Source organism: Perca flavescens, chromosome 24 (assembly GCF_004354835.1).
Source record: "Perca flavescens isolate YP-PL-M2 chromosome 24, PFLA_1.0, whole genome shotgun sequence".
NCBI lineage: Eukaryota > Metazoa > Chordata > Actinopteri > Perciformes > Percidae > Perca > Perca flavescens.
This window is the reverse complement of record NC_041354.1, coordinates 7,966,640-7,985,991: the sequence shown is the minus strand read 5'-3', so window position 1 is coordinate 7,985,991 and position 19,352 is coordinate 7,966,640.

Sequence of the window (19,352 nt, the reverse complement as noted above, 5' to 3'; positions counted from 1 at the left end):
CTGTAACAATGGCATAAGTGACCTCAAGTGCCTTTTTATATTTCAGTGCCCTTGAGTCTAAATTGAATTATCCATGAACATTGTATTGTCTCCAGAGAAAAGCAGCTGACAAACCAGAAGGCTCGGCATAGGAAATGTGGACCCGAGGTGAGCTGGATGTTTGGTGCTGCACATTTCTGCACATAATACAGGAAAATACGTGAAGATAATTCCAATAGAGACATTTTTCTACCACCACATCAAACTGGTTATTGATTTAAAAGCGCTTTAGGAAATATCTGAGGAAATATAAACCCATCTTATCAGTTAAAATGGGCATGTGATAGGGAAAGGTGCCCCAAGATACCGTAGAGCTGACTTATTCGTATAATTGAAACTTAGGTATCGGGAATTGCTTTTGGGCATTTCCTTCCACACTCATCACAACAAATAGCTGCGATTTTGCCATCAATGTCCAGACTTTAGTCCTCTGATTCACATTCATTTGTGGAGTGTCTTATATGAACTACTTTTCTGTTAGGAAATAAGGTTTCATTGTATTGCCAATGACTTATGAGCTACAAATATTGTCACAGGACAGGGCGTCATGACATCCAGTGTACCAATTGCGCAGGCAGTGTTGGGAAGGTTACGTTGGAAATGTAATAGGTTACCAATTACAAGTTACCCTATTTAAAATGTAATAGTAGTGTAGTTATTTCAATTATTTTATCAAAGTATTGTAACTTATTACATTTAATTACTTTTTCATTACTTTTCTAAATTCAGGCGTGTCTTACCTACTTTATTTAATATGACCGCTTGTAGTTACTGTAAGCTAACTTAACTTACATACCTGCAGATGTTTTTATGTCGATTGACTGACTGTTGGCAAACGTTCTTTGCATTGCATGGTTATGTTCAACCCCTTCTCAGATTTTTGTATGAAATGTTTTTGTTTTTTATAATACCAGCAGTGGCAACGCTAAGAAATCTTGAGAGGCAATTTAACTGTCAGACGGGTGGCGCTGCACATTCAAACATGAGAACCAATCAAAAGCATCAGAACAGCATCACATTTTACTAAGCGGCTGTGGCTGGTTACATGTAACTAGTTACTACACAACACTCTGCGCATGCAACGTTTATTTTATTAAATCACAATTTTAAACCGTGAAATAATGACTGCTCTTAGCTCTAAAAAGTAACAAGCAGAATAATGCAAAGTACAAAACTACACTGGCAGTCGAACACTGCTCATCATGATGTGTGGCTGTCTGATTCACACTACTGTGCTGAAATTGAGAAGTTGATAATGTAGCCTTGAAAACATTGTAAATTAAACATACTACAGTCTTTGCAATCTAACAACATACTGAGTGAAAGTATGAATGCAAACAAATCCATGCTGCTTACATGGAAAACTTGGTCGGCCATTGCCAGACAATGGACATACCGAGCCTGACGCCTCATTAAAAGAAACAGGACAGAACAGACATCACCATTAGTCTGATTTCTGCACAGACAACAGATGCTGTAACCTTGAGACAAAAACAAAACAGATACTGGTCCTGCATTTCCACTGATCTAGTACATCTCTGTAATCTATTTACCATCTACCATGGTGTATTACCCCAAACTAGTATGTGAATGGGATTGCTGGGTCAGCGCACAAGCAAAGCAACCGCCAGGATCAGATATCAAGAGCTGGAGGAGTTACACAAGGAGAGGGACTAGAGCGGAGTGTTCTGGTCAACTCGTGTGAGGGGTCGATCTCTATAGAAAGGCCTAACTTACCTAACTTATAAATGTCATTAGCTGGAACATGTCTATACTTAATGTGGGTCCTTCTTTGTAAAAAAGAGTGTTTGCTTAAAAATATTAATAGAAACATATTTTTAAGTGTCAACAAATCCTATAAAAAGACAAAACATTATTAGGTATTACCTGTGAGGCCAAAGTCGGATATATATATATATATATATATATATGTGTGTGTGCCATAAAGCTCCATTGTTGTCCAAAAGCTATTAAAACACATCAAAAAGCCACTGGGTGACATGCTCTTTCACTACCACGACCATGGGCATGTAGTTTGTTTTGAGCTGATCCCACACACACCATCCTGCTGCCAGAAATATTCACTAAAGCACAGAATGAGTATTGTAGTCAAAAGTGAAAATAGTCCCCCAACAAACAAAAACTGTTCTCCTGTTTGCTGAAAACTAGAGTGACCCTGTGGATTCGGAAAATGAGTTAGCCTTTCTTGAAAATAAAACAATTTATTTGTGACCGGTTATTAAGATTTAGATCTTGGATAAAAACCAATGCGCTTGAGGCTGAGTGCCACAGTCAAGGTCGGAATGTCAGACATTATTAAAAGATGGACTAATGCTTTGTTGATTTTGGATTTATCAGAAATGAGAAATGTAGGATAATACCAGTCTTTGAATAATGCAATTAATTAGACCTAACAGCTATCCTTCAGGCGGCTAACATATCACCGCTATAAATTTATTAGATTAAGAGTAAGGAGTAAGGGGGTCGACTCATCTCAATAGTGTGAATTGTGTAAGATCAGGGCACTCTTTGAGGTGGACACTGCAAGCATGTTTCAAAACTAAAGTAGACAATGAGACAGGCTGACAGGAAGTAAACTAGGTAAATTATGGTCTGAAACTGATACCAGCCTAAATTGCCAACTGCTGGCTTTAATAAATGGAGGAGAAAGACAGTGAGGCCTGCCAGAGATGACTCAGCAGGAGCATGAAATAGTTCCAGATAATCTCTTTTGCTGCTGGGACATAATGCTTCAGGAATTTTTTTATTTTAATAGGGCATTATTTGTATTCTATTCAATCATTCTACAACAGAAATAAAATGTCACCCTCTAGAGCAGCTTTTGAAAAGCAAAAGAAAGAATGAACACAAGCAGCAGAAGCTTAGTGAACTACCTCAGTTTTATATTTTTTAATCACTTTATTTTAAACTATTTCTTTTAATCCATCAAGTTTCATTTCCTTCAAACTATTCCATAAAAAACATTTTGACTATTATACTTCTAATATAATATAAATATTTGTTTTGCATTTGTTCTAATCTTTGTGTAGTGCAACTGGAATAGTGTGTGTTTTTTTTTAACTTGGGGTATATGTACTTACTATTAGAGGAATTAAGTGGTATTTTTTAATGTGTTTTAAAATCTGCTTGTATGTACTGGTCAGGTAGAGGCAGTAGTATAAAGGGTGTCAACCTCTGTGAGTGGAAGCTGGATTGCTCCTGCTTGTTACATGCGGGACAAATGGACACATGCATGCTGTGGAGAGCACAACGTTGGGCCTGATGGCTTCTTTCTGGGGAACAGTTTGACTTATGAAGTATTCTTTGCATCCCTACCAACAGAAACTGTACGCAAGGAACATTGCCTTTGTGGATTCATGTAAAGTCAACATTTTTTCAAGTTCAGCTTGTTATAGTTCTCATGTCCAGGTAAATTATTAATCACACAGTCTGATGATCCCATTTCTTCAAAGCTATTATCATCCATGTCTTTGAATGGAAAGGAATAATCCTTGTCCAGTCTCGTTGTTGCAGACATTGTCTATTCAAGTAGGCTACTTCCATCAATGTTCATCAACATTGAAGCCACTTGACAATTCTTATTAATCATTTCTTTTTTCATACACTGTGTTGTGGGTGCTGTACAAGTAAGGAATTGATTAAGGAAATTCTGACTTTTAACCCTGGTCCTCATCTGTGGTATCACAGTATAATGCTAAAAATGTATAAAGGGAATGTGTGCAAAAACACAATGGAAAGGTCAGTGTAAATTGCTGGAAAATAACATTTCTAGCTTGTTAATGCATTGCAAGTTGTAGCTAATGGATTTTTTTTTGTCATTTCATAAATGACATTTTTCAGATGACTATGAAAATACACAACATAGTGGCATTCGCTGCTTCCATCGTCATTTACACTTTTCAAAAGATCAGTGTTAGCATTTTACTTCTGTAGTAAAAGTCCATACTGACTGCTACGGAGTCCAACGTTTAGAAACAGAACACAGTTACCAAGCAGAGAACTTAATTAGGCCAGTCACAAATGTAATGTTGTTTTACTCTTAGTTTGGTCATCATTTGATCAAAGCTGTTGTAGGTTACGTTCCAGAGTTTACATCTCCACAAATTACTATCAACAGCATATAGGCAGTGAGCAAAAGATGCAACTTGCACTGCTTTAAAAAAAAAAAAAAAAAGATTCTGCAGAACTTGGTTAACCAATGGTTGGAGAACTTTCCATAAATTTCACTTTATAATGTGAAATGGGCATTCTGCTGTGTCTCAGATTTTAAGAACTTCCTCAAATTATTTACAAATTCAGAAGCTCACTGCATATTCTCATTGACCACAGTAATCATTTCCTCACAGCTTACCCTGTGTGTAATGAAACCCATTGCCTCCTAAACCCGAATTATTTTCTTTTTTTCAAGGGGCAGAGTGATAAAGGTTTACCCCATCAGCCTCTTCATAATAAAGTGAACAAAGTTCACATAAAATTGCCCCTGCACTGTCAGCTGTTTGGTGCGGTTAGTCTGGTGCACTCTTGTTTCATCAGTCCTAACTTTATCAGGGTTGCAAATGATGTACTGTATGAGCAAGCCTTGGAGTACGATGGGGAGAGAACTGCAGATCTATGTGAGTGCGGTTTGGCTACCACCTTAAAGAGGTTCAGGAGTGAGAGACGGTAAGTGAACAAATTGTTTGTACCTTATGAGCAAATTGAGTCTAGAGCAGCCATATAACATGGCAACCCTGGCAAAATCAGTTTGTAAGTGTTTATAGTTCACTTGTAGCACCAGTTTCAAAATCGCTAGGTGATTCAGAGATTATGATGTGATGGATACTGTATGTACACTAGATTTTTAATTTGAGGAAAAAATAAATCTTCATTAGGCACAAGGATGCACAATAACAATGTCCACAGTGCTTTACACAATCACAGCATTTTGTGAGCAACTGACCATCATTTAAGTTATCTGTATAAACACTGTAGGGCTCTGTACAACAGCATTGATGGTGATTGTGCGGACTATACCATCTCACTCGTGACACTTAGGGTATTGGGGGTGTTGTTTGGTACAGTATTTAAATCACTGAAAGTAGCTCTTTAAAAAAAGTAGTTGACATTAAGTTTTTTGGTGATCACATGGGGTTAAATTTGGTTGAAGAAGAGAATTAACTACTCTGCTTGGTCAGGAGTTACTGACTGGGATAGTAGTTAGTTTAGGAAAGATGATCATGATAATGTTCATCTAAGGGAAACAAAAAAAAAAAACACTACATTTTGTGTAATCTAATATTAATGTAATTGCATATCTAATAATTTAAGAATTTTTCTCATTATAAATGTGTCCGTTATTACTCAATGTGTCTATGATTGTTGTCTTCCAAAGCCTAGTGTTGTCTTTTTAAAAACATGTACTGTTTAACTCTGTATCCATCCTGTAACCAACTCCCATCCAGTCAACTGATCTCCAACGTTGTCACCACTGATGAACAGCAGTCTCTAACTGAAACCACCTTAAAAACATAATGTACAACTACCGCAGCTTTTTTATTTTATTTTATTCCTCCACAGGGGTGGGCTCCATGGGTACCTTAATGCAATCAACCGTGTGGTTCTGCTGCACACAAGAACCTTTGCCAAAACATACTGTAATCCCTCTCTTGTGTGATTTTCTAGCTGTCAGTGTAGTGATGGCAATTACAGGCCCTAGGGTGCCAGGCAGGTGGCCTTTGAGTTTTAAAATCAGTCAGGAGGTCTATAGGGGCCATTTAACCTAGCTTACCTGACTTTTTGTTGGAAGCACTTTGAGAGAGAAAAAAAAAAAAAAACCTAGTATGTGTGCATGACTGTATATAATGTGGACCCACTCTGGCAAACAACCACACTTCAATAGACCTTTCTCTACTGTACTGTAAAGTCCCCATCTTTCTCACTCTCATTCTCCAAAGTAGCTTATGTGCCCTCTCCGCAATTTGGGAATTGAATGCATGCTTACATATACACACACATATTGCATTTATCCACATACACAGGCCTGGGTGTGTGTGTGTGTGCGTGTGTGTGTGTGTGTGTGTGTGTGTGTGTGTGTGTGTGTGTGTGTGTGTGTGTGTGTGTGCAGAGAGAAAAAAATACTTTATTGTTCTCAAACTCTATGTACAACTACTCCTCGTACTGTGTACAGTTATACACGCTGGGCCCTATTTTAACGATCTGAAACGCAAGTATCAAACGTGAAACGCAAGTAGCTTTGTGGGCGGATCTCGGGCGCTGTTGCTATTATACCGGCGGGATAAATGAGTCTTGCGCCCGACGCAAATCTAAAATGGGTTGGTCTGAAGTAGCTAGGTGTGGTTTGGGCGTAACGTGCAATAAACCAATCAGAGCGTCATCTCACATTCCCTTTAAGAGCAGGCGCGCTCGTTCCATGGCGGATTGCTATTATGACGGCGGATTTGCCTGGCGCACGCCAGCGGGAGCTGTCCGGGATGCGGCAAAGTAATAAATGACCGTCTTGGCCGGGTGGCGATGTTGCTGCGGCCTCTCCGGCGCATCTCCACAGTCTATAGAGGATTGCTGCAGCCATGGAGCATGGGCCTCCAAACGCACCACCTGCTCCTGTTGTGCCCGTTCCTCTCCATCTCCGTCCACCCACTCCACCAGGAGCGCATTGCCACTCCTGGACCAGATTCCGCCGGAGTTGTCCAATCCCGCCGTAGTTCAACATCACGTCTCCTTAAATCCTCTAATATTTCCTCATTTATGTCATCAACACATCCATGATTCATGGAAATGCTGTGTAAAACACAACAAGCCACAAAGAATGCTGTGACTTTTTGAGGACTGTAAAATGCCCCCTGATCTATCCAAACACCTGAAGCGCATTTTTAGTAATATTTTCCCTTGTAATTATATATGGTTTGCAAAAATGGGAACTGCTGCGTCCGTGTAGATGAGAGAAGCAAAGTGTATGCGCGTTGTGCACACGCTACATTACGGCCAAGCATGCGCCCCTAAAATAGCATCTGAATAACGCACCACTGACTTTAGACTAGCGCCACTGACTTTAGACCAGGTTTTTCCTGGTCTGTGGTGGAATTGTTTTCTGAAACTGCAAAATAGCACCAGGGAATGTTTGCACCTGAACACACCTCCTCTTTTCGCTGAACCGCCCCCGGGAACGCAAATACATTCCCTAATTTACCGACGTGTGTCTGTGGAGGGAAAAGTCGGCTGTGCGTCAGGTGCAAAATAGGAATGATAAATGCGTCGGTGTAAAAAGGCAATTGCGCTGAGTGCAAGATAGGGCCCGCTATGTGGATTCAACTTCTCAAGAGAAATGAGGCAAAATGCTGTTCTTATTTTGTGTGCATCATCGTCATCTTCCCTCAAACTGAACTGTACGTTTAAGATGTTACACACTGAAGGGTTGGATGGCATCAAAGTAAACAACATTTTCTCCATCTCAGCAGTTTCATCCATATTCTGTTTAACATTTCCTACAGAACAGTATGTCAGCCTTATATGACCTTAAGCAAACTTCTGCGCTGCAAACTTCACTTCCCTTGTTTTGAAGTCTGTTCAAGTAGAACTCCATAATCAAAGGAAATGAGCGCAGATCACAGTATTTATCTTTTTTTTTTACCTTTTGAAATGGTGAACGCTCTTGCAGACAGGTTTATTCCTGCCTCTATTTTTGGAAAAACATTTCAAAATGATTGGGCAACTGGAAACCCAAAGGTCAGGTACACTCCCAGGAAATATGTAACTACCAGAGAGTCATTTCAACTTTTTCATTAACTTGTACAGTCTGGTGTTTAAACTCAATTACATTTTTTGAATTTAGTATAGCCCTGCAATATTGCATGCATAACTATTTTACGCTCTGTCACAAATTAAAGTATCTAAATTACTACGGTAGTGAACTAGGAGAGACAAATAACTTGTTTGAATTGAGCCATGAATTATACATGATGTTCATCAATTTAAACAATAATTTTGCAGACTTTCTTGACTTGCAAAATTATCTTCTAAATTGACAACCATCATATGTGTAATATATGCGTTATTATGGAACCCACACAACTTCTAGGCAAGACCCGCCCTTCAATAGCATTCAGACACTACTATTGGCCAGGAGTCCATGCTTACGCAAGGTAATGCAACCTGATTTGTTCAGGTCCTATCCCCTGACCAATCGGCTAGCCTAACTTTAACCACTCGAGGTCAATGCCTAACCCCAACCAATTGAGCTGATTCATAGGGCGGGACTTGCCTAGAAGTTACATAGGATCCATAATAACGCGTAATTTATGGCTCAATTCAAATGGTATCAAAAGATTATTTGTCTCTCGCCATTCACTACTGTACATATTTTTTCCTGAAATAAGGTCCTATAGTAGTCCACTGGAAGGGGAGGACTTTGCCTCTCTGGACTTGCAAATACTACCCTTTAAATTCCCCTTTAATTACTGATTGTGGATGTAGTTGTGAATGGGAGTATGTTTTGACCCTGTGTGCTTTTTCAGTCAGTGTCTCACTTGAAGAGCCAATCTCTCCAGCTATGGCTCACCAGGAAATATGTTGTTTTTATATTATCTTAATAAAGATGAGACTGTGACTGGTAGCGGTCCGGATATTGTTATACCTCAGCAATAATGTTCTGCTTTTCTACTGTGACAGTGACTACAACCAAGAGGGATGTGCCACCAACAAACAAGTCGCACAGCCAAGATTTTACATTGTGATAGTATCTGTGCCATGCCTAAGACATGTAGTAGACAGGTTTTAAGCTGAAGGTGCTGGAACATGAGCAATTACTATTTCCTTAAGTGTGTGTTTTCATTTATATTTGCCATCTAGATTATCTACTGCTAGTTGGAATCATGTAGATTCTCTCATTATTAATTATTGTATATTAAATAATATTGCTATATTTACCTTATCTAAACCTTATCTGCATATCCTCTGGAGTCCTACTGATCATCTGGTTCATATATCTCACCTCAAACAGTCTATTAGAATTTTTCAGTTCTTTTATTTTCAGGCAATAACACACAGCTGTTGATGTACTCCGTATACCACAGGTTTGTTTGGGACTAAAAAGAGTGCTACATTGATGTAGCATCACACTTCTATGACATTGTCAGGCTCAAAAGAGAGATCAAAATAGATGTACCAGGGAAATTATTTTAATTTATTCTATGCATTCTTCTTTGTCAAAAACTGGCGCCTACACTGCCCACGATGCAATTTTGAGGGCTGACCGCTAATCCGTTACATTAATAGCGGCTAATATAGCCTCGAGCCGATAGCCTCAAGCAGACATGAGGAGCGGGCTACAGAGGTCTGTTAAGCTCACTACTTTCAAACTCCACATCCCCAGATATTTTCTTCTGTCCACACTGAGGCTGACTCAAGTGACATCACACATCAGATTTATCAGCATACCTCCCTCTGGAGACACAAAAGGCTTTATACAACTTCACGACAATCCCATTTTTTCCCTCATCATTTTATGTAGTAAAGATGATACTCTTGTCACCAGACTCCCCCCTTCCCTTGAAGTATTTCCTCTTACTGTGCTTGTTGTATTGTGTTCAGCTCTAGTAGCCAGCAGTACCAGTATGGTATGCTGGTATGACTCATGTATTAATTGCCATTTCTCATTGTAACACTTGACTCCTGCTGCATGCTTATTTTCATGCCATCCCACCAGGGAGCTGCACACTTCAACACAGTCCCCTACTGCCTGACCTGAGCAGCGGCGAATCACTTTGACAGGTTGTTAAGGCATCGCTGGGTAAACATCACTTGTCTTGAACTTTCCAGCTGCAGGTCTTCTAAATACATGGCAATACAGTGACACAGCGCTCCACTCCCATTAACCTCTGTCTACAAATATGGCTGTGGTAGGGGGGGCTGCTTTGCATTTGCAGAACAGGTTGGAGCGTTTGAGGTAGATTGAGCATGATGAATGTTAATCGATGATACAGTATGTCCCGAACTGCATAATGAGCTTGTCTCTCAAGTCTTCCACACCTCTACAAATAGAGTTTGGCTTCTGCCCTTCGTTCTGTATTCATGTGTGTATGTGTACGCGCCATTAAATCTGCACTTGAATAGCTGAAGGAATCTCAGCCCGCTTGTCTTGTTCTGAATGCTTTTGTCATAAATTCTGAAATCCTACCTTGAAACACTGCCAATTTTATAATGTGCCAGAGAAAAATTACTTTTGGTGTTCTATTGGTGCGCTACCACTTTGATTATCATACCATTCAACATGCTGTAGTATTTGAGGGTGTTTTTCACCTGGCTGTCATACAAAACAAGCAATCAGTTCTGTATTCTTTTCATTTGTACGTTTTTTTTGTTTGTCTTTTTAGCTGCTGTAAATTGGACCAGACCATCAAACTTGGAGGTTTGAAAGTTTGACAAGCAGCAATTTTTACAATCAGGCATTAGTTTGGCAGTTTTTCTTGGATTATTTCACTGATTTCATTTGATTATTTAACTGAACATCTATTCTTTCACACTTGATGAACAGACAGTAGCATCTGAGTGCATGTAAATGACAATTCTGGTTTATTGAAACAGCAAATAGCAACATGATAACCCAAACTGCCTGTTGTCAACATTTAACAGACCTAGTACGTTTTTTTACATTGTAGAATATGGTTTCTTTTGCTTTGGTTGTTTTTCAGTACATTTTTCAACACAAGTTTGTTCGTGTAGTGAACACATCTTTTAGTGAAAGGGTGGACCGATTCTTTTCACAGAATTGGTTCCTTCAAGTTGATACACGTAAATGTATGAAAGCTTTCAAGTTTTAAAGCTTTTTACAAAATCTAGCATCAGTTTCTCTGTGACACTCGTCGACATTATAATACACGCACGTTCGACAGCTAGTGTTGCCCACCCCACAAACCTTCTTAATGCATTACCAGTCATGTATAAGTTTACGTTAATAATATAATTGTTTAAATGCACTGATTCAGCATCCCACTTGTATGTAGGTAGGCTATGTAAGCTCAATACTATGTTACAGAAATGTAACTGACCAACGATCAGTTGTTATTTTTGAGGAGGCAAGTAGCAGACGTCTTAGTACGATGGAGCAGTTAGTTCAATCTTGTTCAGATTAACCTGCAGACTTTCAACTCGATACCGATTCAATCGCTTCTTGTTCACTCATGCGTCCCAGTCCGAGTGAACCATTCATTTGATCTTGTTCAGTGAGTAGCTTTCAGGCGGTCGCTTTCCACTCATTCATTGGTTGTCCCGCTTTCAATGTTTTGAGCGACTGCATCACTGTAGCAGGTAGCTTGAGCAGTACCCTTACGATAACAGTATGAGTGGGGGGGCCCCTGGTTAGCTCACCTGGTAGAGCGGGTGCCCATATATAGAGGTTTACTGCTTGAGGCAGCGGCCGCGGATTCAATTCCAACCTGCGCCTTTATGCTGCAGGTCATTCCCCTTCTCTCTCCCCTTTCAAGTCTAAGCTGTCCTATCCAAATAAAGGCCTGCAAATGCCCCAAAAAATTATCTTTTAAACAGTTTGAGTGGGAAAAGTCGTGAATTCATGAGTTCCACAGGTTGACCTGATAAATACCGGACACTAGTCATTCAAAAAGATTTGTACGTGGCACGTTCATTGTTGCCCATCACTACTAACTTTAACAAAGAAGTTTGTGTGCCCTGACCTAACTATACATTAACAGTGGCGGTGGCAGTTCAGAAAACAGTCTAAAAAATGTTTTTATTGAATTAATTTGTAACCATTTTGGAAGGCTATGACAAATGTTGTTATGACAAGTTGTCACGCCAAATATAGGCCCATTTGATCAGAAAATGCTCATATGGGTAATGTTGGACAAATAAGATTAAACTTTGACATTGAACACAGTACCAGTACAACAAAAGCAGTTTAGCACCTAACCAAACAAAAGTAGCAGACGTGCATATCAAGATAGATAAAAGATAAACAAATGTGCACAAGGAACAATAGACAAATGGGAAGAGATGTACTGTAATATATACAAAATAAACAAAATTAGATGCACAGTATGAATGAATGCAGCAATATGTCAGCAAAATGTTAATATTACGAGCAGAGTGTGGTCAAAACTTTGGAAATACAAACAGCATGCAATATGTTGTAATAACACTGATATAAGACAATAATGTGATCTATTGTATCCCTTTCAACACAGGAACAGTAGAGGGTGTCATCTTTCAACCAAAGGAGTTGATACAAATGGACACACTGATGAAACAGTGTGAAATATGACAGCACACAGTTGCCTTCATTGCAAAGTTCCATGTTTCTCCTCAGTGTTTATCATACTTGGTGAAGTGACTTGTACGTAAATGAGATTTGACATATTTGAACAAGGCGTAACGGACAACCTGTGAAAACTGGTCCTATAGTCAAGACCTGGGTCAACTAATTGGGGGAATGTCTCATTTGGTCTCATTAGTGGTACCTGGAGCTGCCAAAGCTTTTAATGATGAGTCTGCGAATGGAGTCTTTTCAATGCCTTTTAAGGCGCTGACACACTAACCCGATAATCGGCCATTGGACAGTCTGGCGAGGTCAGTGACTCGAGTCTGTTCAGTGTGTTCCGTGCCGTCGTCCATCTGAGGGGCTGTCGGCCTTTATTTTGGCCGACCTGACATGTTCAGTCGGAGGCAGGGCAGTCGGGACTCACCCGGAAATGGGGAGCGGAATGAGCGTGACTAGAGTCTCTCAAAATCTGACGAAATTTTTTTAAACTGACCTTTGTTGATCTGAAATGAAGACAGATTCAGCAACTGCATGGCCTATTTCACGCTTAAAATGTTTTCAGAAACATGTTTCAGTGAACTCTTAGTACAATATGAGATCGTATTCTGAACAAGCCGCCATGACAGTCTGGCTTTGAATTTCCGGAGAAAACAAACGCATGTGACACGTTTGTCCAATCACTTGCCGGTTTTCATTTTTTGGGCAACAATACAGATTAGCGCCGCCTGCTGTTATGGAGACGTATTACGTCTCGTCTCTTTGGTGTGTTCTGTGGCACTTTTTGGACCAACTCCGTGAGACTGATCAGTCCGACTGGCCGTCTGGTTTGTGTATAACTGCCATTATGTTTACTTTGTATTCCCTTATCGTTGAAAGGTGCTAGACAAATAAAAGTGCCTTGCCTTGTCTTTCCTTTACATACCACAGCTGAAAGTAATATATATATATATATATATATATATATATATATATATATATATATATATATATATATATATATATATATATATATATATACATATATATATATATATATATATATATATATATTATAGTTATTACATCTCTGGAACAATGATGAATTTACATATGACATAATTATAAAAGGCAAATCTTATTCATTGACTCAGTCACTTCCTCCACCATTCACTATTTGAATGCATGTGGAAGAATAAATGCATAAATGTATTTCTGGCAGATGAGATGAATAAAATATTGGGTGAAGGGTGAATAGATGGAATTTTGAATGACCACTCTAAATGAGCAAATTCATGAACTGGAGTTTGCATTGATGACTGAGTGACAGAATGACTTTCAGCCAACATGTCGGCTTTTTTTGTTGCATAACCATTCAGCCTTGAATTTGGTCAATACGGGGTTTTGCTTTGAATTCAGGGTAGATTTACATCCCGTGCTGTGAAAGCAGGTATTACCCTCCAGTGAGTTCTGAAAATAAGGGAGAGTTTAGTGTTGGATTCAAAACGAACACTCTTGGCAGATGGGAGCGTTTGGAACATCACATGGGGCATGCAAGTTTTCCCAACTCTCACTGCGGGGCGGTGGTGTGTGTGGAGGCCATCTTGGACTGCACTCAAACAGCTAGCAGTGACTGATGGGCCCAAGGGATGTTTACCCCTGCCCAGTGGTATAAACGCTTTATTTTTTCTCGTACAGTTCTGCTAAATCATGTGGGGAATGAACAGGTCCCAGAGCCTTAAATGGTACACAGTGAACTGGCACTCAGCCTTGGAGTCAAAGTCAAATGCATCAGTGGCATTTTATGTTGATGTTGTTATTATTTTTTTCTGAACTTGCTTTTTTAAAAAGGGCATTTTTGGAAGATGTGGTGTTAAAAGATCCAATCACTAATGCATTTTACCAGCTCAGTTTTGTTGAATAGTTCAGTGGAGTAACATTTAAACTAACGCCTCCTAGGAAACATTTGTCGAGGTGAGGAAAGCAGCAACCAAGTATGCTTCCGGTCTAAAACAATTAAGCGGCATTAAGTTCCTTCAAAACCCCACACTCAGGGTGCCCCAGTAGCTCACCTGGTAGAGCGTCCGGCCCATGTACAAGGCTGAGTCCTTGGCAGCAGTCCGGGTTTGAGTTAGACCCGTGGCGCTTTGCTGCATGTCATCTCCTCTACCCCCTTTCCTATCTATGTGTATTAGATCATGAAAGGCATAAAAAGCTAGCCTGACAAGCCAGACCCACATGAAGATGTAGGGTCTGGGAACTCACCATTGACAGGGCTCAATCCGAGGGGCGGGATAAACGGTTGTCTTTCAAATTCCCTCTGCATGTACAATGGCTTGAAAAAGTATTCATACCCCTTGAACTTTTCCACATTTTGTCACGTTACAACCACAAATGTAAATGTATTTCCTTGGGATTTTATGTGATAGACCAACACTAAGTGGCGCATAATTGTGAAGTGGAAGGAAAAGAAAAGGATACATGGTTTTCAAATTTTTTTTCAAATAAAAAACTGAAAAGTGTGGCGTGCAAAAGTATTCAGCCCCCTTTACTCTGATAGCCCCAAATAAAATCCAGTGCAACCAATTGCCTTCAGAAGTCACCTAATTAGTAAATAGAGTAAATAAAGAGTCCAGCGGTGTGTAATCTAATCTCAGTATAAATACAGCTGTTCTGTGAAGGCCTCAGAGGTTTGTTAGAGTGAACAAACAGCATCATGAAGCTCAAGGAACATACCAGACAGGTCAGGGATAAAGTTGTGGAGAAGTTTAAAGCAGGGTTAGGTTATAAAAAAATATCCCAAGCTTTGAACATCTCATGCAGCGCTGTTCAAGCCATTATTCGAAAATGGAAAGAGTATGGCACAACTGCAAACCTACCAAGACATGGCCATCCGCCTAAACTGACAAGCCAGGCAAGGAAAGCATTGATCAGAGAAGCAGCCAAGAGGCCCATGGTAACTCTGGAGGAGCTGCAGAGATCCACAGCTCAGGTGGGAGAATCTGTCCACAGGACAACTATTAGTTGTGCACTCCACAAATTGGGCCATTATGGAAGAGTGGCAAGAAGAAAGACATTGTTGAAAGAAAGCCATAAAAAGTCCCGTTTGCAGTTTGCCACAAGCCATGTGAGGGACACAGCAAACATGTGGAGGAAGGTGCTCTGGTCAGATAACACCAAAATTGAAGTTTTTGGCCTAAATGCTAAAGGCTTTGTATGGCGGAAAACTAACACTGCACATCACCCAGAACACACCATCCCCACCGTGAAACATGGTGGTGGCAGCATCATGCTGTGGGGATGCTTTTCTTCAACAGGGACAGGGAAACTGGTCAGAGGTTCACCTTCCAGCAGGACAGTGACCCTAAACATACAGCCAGAACTACAATGGAATGGTTTAGATCAAAGCGTATTCATGTGTTAGAATGGCCCAGTCAAAGTCCAGACCTAAATCCAATTGAGAATCTCTGGCAAGACTTGAAACATGCTGTTCACAGACGCTTTCCATCCAATCTGACTGAGCTTGAGCTATTTTGCAAACAAGAATGGACAAAAATGTCAGTCTGCAGATGTGCAAAGCTGGTAGAGACATACCCCAAAAGACTTGCAGCTGTAATTGTAGCGAAAGGTGTTTCTACAAAGTATTGACTCAGGGGGGCTGAATACTTTTGCACGCCACACTTTTCAGTTTTTTATTTGTAAAAAAAATGTGAAAACCATGTATATTTTTCTTCCACTTCACAATTATGCGCCACTTAGTGTTGGTCTATCACATAAAATCCCACTGAAATACGTTTACATTTATGATTGTAACGTGAAAAAATGTGGAAAAGTTTATGGGGTATGAATACTTTTTCAAGCCACCGTAATAGGATGGCGCTACAACCAGGCAGAGCATCCAAGAAGGTAGCGAAGCTAGTTGATAAATTAAACTTTTCAATGTTATTCATGTTTTATCATTTGTATTATTCATTTTTTGTTGGAAAATATACTGTGTTTCAGGATAAGACTCATTTTTGCACATTACAAGTTGAACTATGGAATTTGAGTGAATTTGAACACAAAGTAAGTACAATTTGTTTCCTTAATCCAGACATTAAAAGCAATACTGAAATCCAACAATACAGTGTAAAAAATAAAAAAATAATACCAAGTTGCAGCAGCTCTCATTTAACTCTGGTGTCCTCACAGTATGTGGCACCTGGTGTGATAACACATATTGTAGCCTTCAGTGAGAGTTTGAACAGCACCTCAAAGTCAAAGAGACATACATAACCGGTGACATACAGTAGGGGCTTAATATTTTGACGTCGCATTGTCAGCTGTCTGCTGGGATCAAAGATCAGCTTCTCATGTGATGGTGCAACAAGTGGCTGCACCAGTGAAGAGATAAAACCATTTTGTGACATTGCATGACCTATTTGTAGAATATTCAAAAAGGTACAAATTAAAACAAAAGGCATTGCTTTTTACACAGCTGTGTTTTAGATTGGGATATCAAAGGAAATCTACCCTGAGTTTGCTGGAAAGAAAGTGAACAAAAGATGAACCATACATGACTCCACTGAACCACATTTGAAACTTTCAGGCAACACAAATCATTGATAATCTTTTTGGGGTTTGACTGAGACACAGTGTTTTGCTGCATTCATGTGGTGTCAGAATAGTCAAAAAAATTGTTCCAGACTCATATGAACGCCCCCTCAAGTCGGAACAACTCGGTAAGATGGTGAAAATGTTGGTATACAGCTTTCCAAGTTGACATCACATTATGCAGAACAATGGCAGCCAAAATTATGTTTGGTTGATGGTAAGAAACATTAATTGATGTAGTGCATCTAAATGTTTGCTCATATGTAATTTGTAATATTCTATTAGGTTGTAACTGTTGCAGATACACAGAATTTACCCATCTATAAAGCTGCAGTTCTAAAGTGCTGAAATGAGATTTGAACATTCTGTTTCTTTTTTTTCTTTTTTTTTAACCTTTATTTATTCAGGTAAGTCGATTGCGAACATTTGCATTGACGACCTGTGCCACATTCACACAGTCACACAGTTACACATTCAAAGCAATTTATGGCACATAGTTACGTCTCTTGTGCATCCATGAACCTCCATTTGGTTTACAGTACAGTAAACTGGTCCTATAGCAGTCCTCCAATTATGAGATGGTTGATAAATGTCATTGTGAACCACTACAGCCAAAGTGACAGCTGACATTTTATGATCGGAGCACTCCTAGTAACAAAGTATCTGTATCGTGTCTGCCGTGTGATGTATAGCTTTGGAGGCACAGTCAGAAAGGCTGCCTGTTTCTTTCATTTCACCACCTCTCTAGAGTTTCTAAAGAATATCCGCTAGGAAGAATATTACAATTTAAGCCTGTGAGGCCACTACTTCCAAACATACTCATTTCAGATATATCGCCAAGAAGTACGGTTATCAAAGAGATCATTAAGGGAGGAATAACTATCACAGCATGACTGAACTCTTACTGGAACAATGGCTTGAGAGATTTTTTACATCATAACATTGTGTGTGTACACGTCTTAATATCTGAACTGACTCAAATAGGAGCAAAATTGATTATGCTAAGCTGAATGCATGTATAGAGCAATGACTTGGGGGCAATACTCAGATGCAGATGGATTAAACAGATACTGACTTAATCAAAATCGCTGTTCAGTAATAGCATGATATCTTTCTGCGTATTCAGAGAGGCTATTAAAATGAAGTAGTCCAAAGAAAAGCAAGAGCTTTTGGATGGTGGGTGGCTTACAGAGTTTAATCAATATCTCTGCTTCTTTCCTCACCACAGTGCATGTCTGTGCCTCTGGATGCAGTGCCCTCTTCAACCCTGGAGCGATCCATGTGAAACCCTCGCTACAGTAAACAATACCACTGTAATGATACTAGTGGTGTCCCCGAATGGATTTACACATTTGAATCAGAATTGACGAATCTTTCTATAGTCGACTGATAGTCAAATCATCTGTGTGTGTGTGTGTGTGTGTGTGTGTGTGTGTGTGTGTGTGTGTGTGTGTGTGTGAATGGGTTGGGAGGGGCACGACACTAGTCAGCCGGAGGGAATCATGTAAACCGCAGGCGCGTATGGACGCGTATTTCGCATCCACCGCATGCATAACTGTCTCTATTTTGGGAACTGTGTATCCTGGCTCAAGTGTGCGCATTAAGTCTTTATAACCTTCACTGTCCACAACATTCACTGGCCTCATTGTGAAGCGAAATAAACTCTGCAATTTTGTCCGGGATTTCTCTTTTCCTTTTGTCGGGCAATGGCGGTCTCAAATCTAGCTTTCTTTGAGTTAGTTTTGGCGCAGCTCCGGTACTACTACTACTACTACTACTACTACTAGATGAACCTCTGTCGTCAGTCTGATACTGTGGGTGGATCTACAAAAAAGACTAACATATTTTAAGTCCCAACATATGATATTGCTATTCGTAAATTAAAAGCGCCATTATATATGAAAAAGTGAAACGTCTTTATTGGTAATAAACTTACCCGTTTTAAGTGGAAAGCCATGTTTGTTGTTGACGAGTGGTAGGACATGAGCTGTTGGCACAACTTGCATTTTACTTTTTTTACCATTTGAAAGTGCATCCACACTTTAGATTTTCTTTTTCCAGACATTGTTAAGTAATGTTAATCTCCTCGTCTGATGCTCCTCGTCTGTCGCGGATCAGGGAAAGTGAAACTTAAATCTTTCACAGGGGTGGTTGGATTTACACACACACGTAAAAAATATTTATTGAACTTTTCTTTCTTTCTTTTCACGTTTTTTTTTTACAGCATTATCATAATTAAAGGCTGTAGATAACTTAATATAACCGTACAAAACCAGTAGTTCTGTGTGAAATTAGACATTGAGCACCCCCATATTGCCAAAATGGTATGATCCTCGTTTCACAATAACCCCCGCGAAGATCCAACTGTGAGATTGGTGGTCGAATCAGGCTCCGCATATCGATGCATCGAATCTTCGACTACTCGGGGTCACCCCTAAATGATACAGAGAAGAGG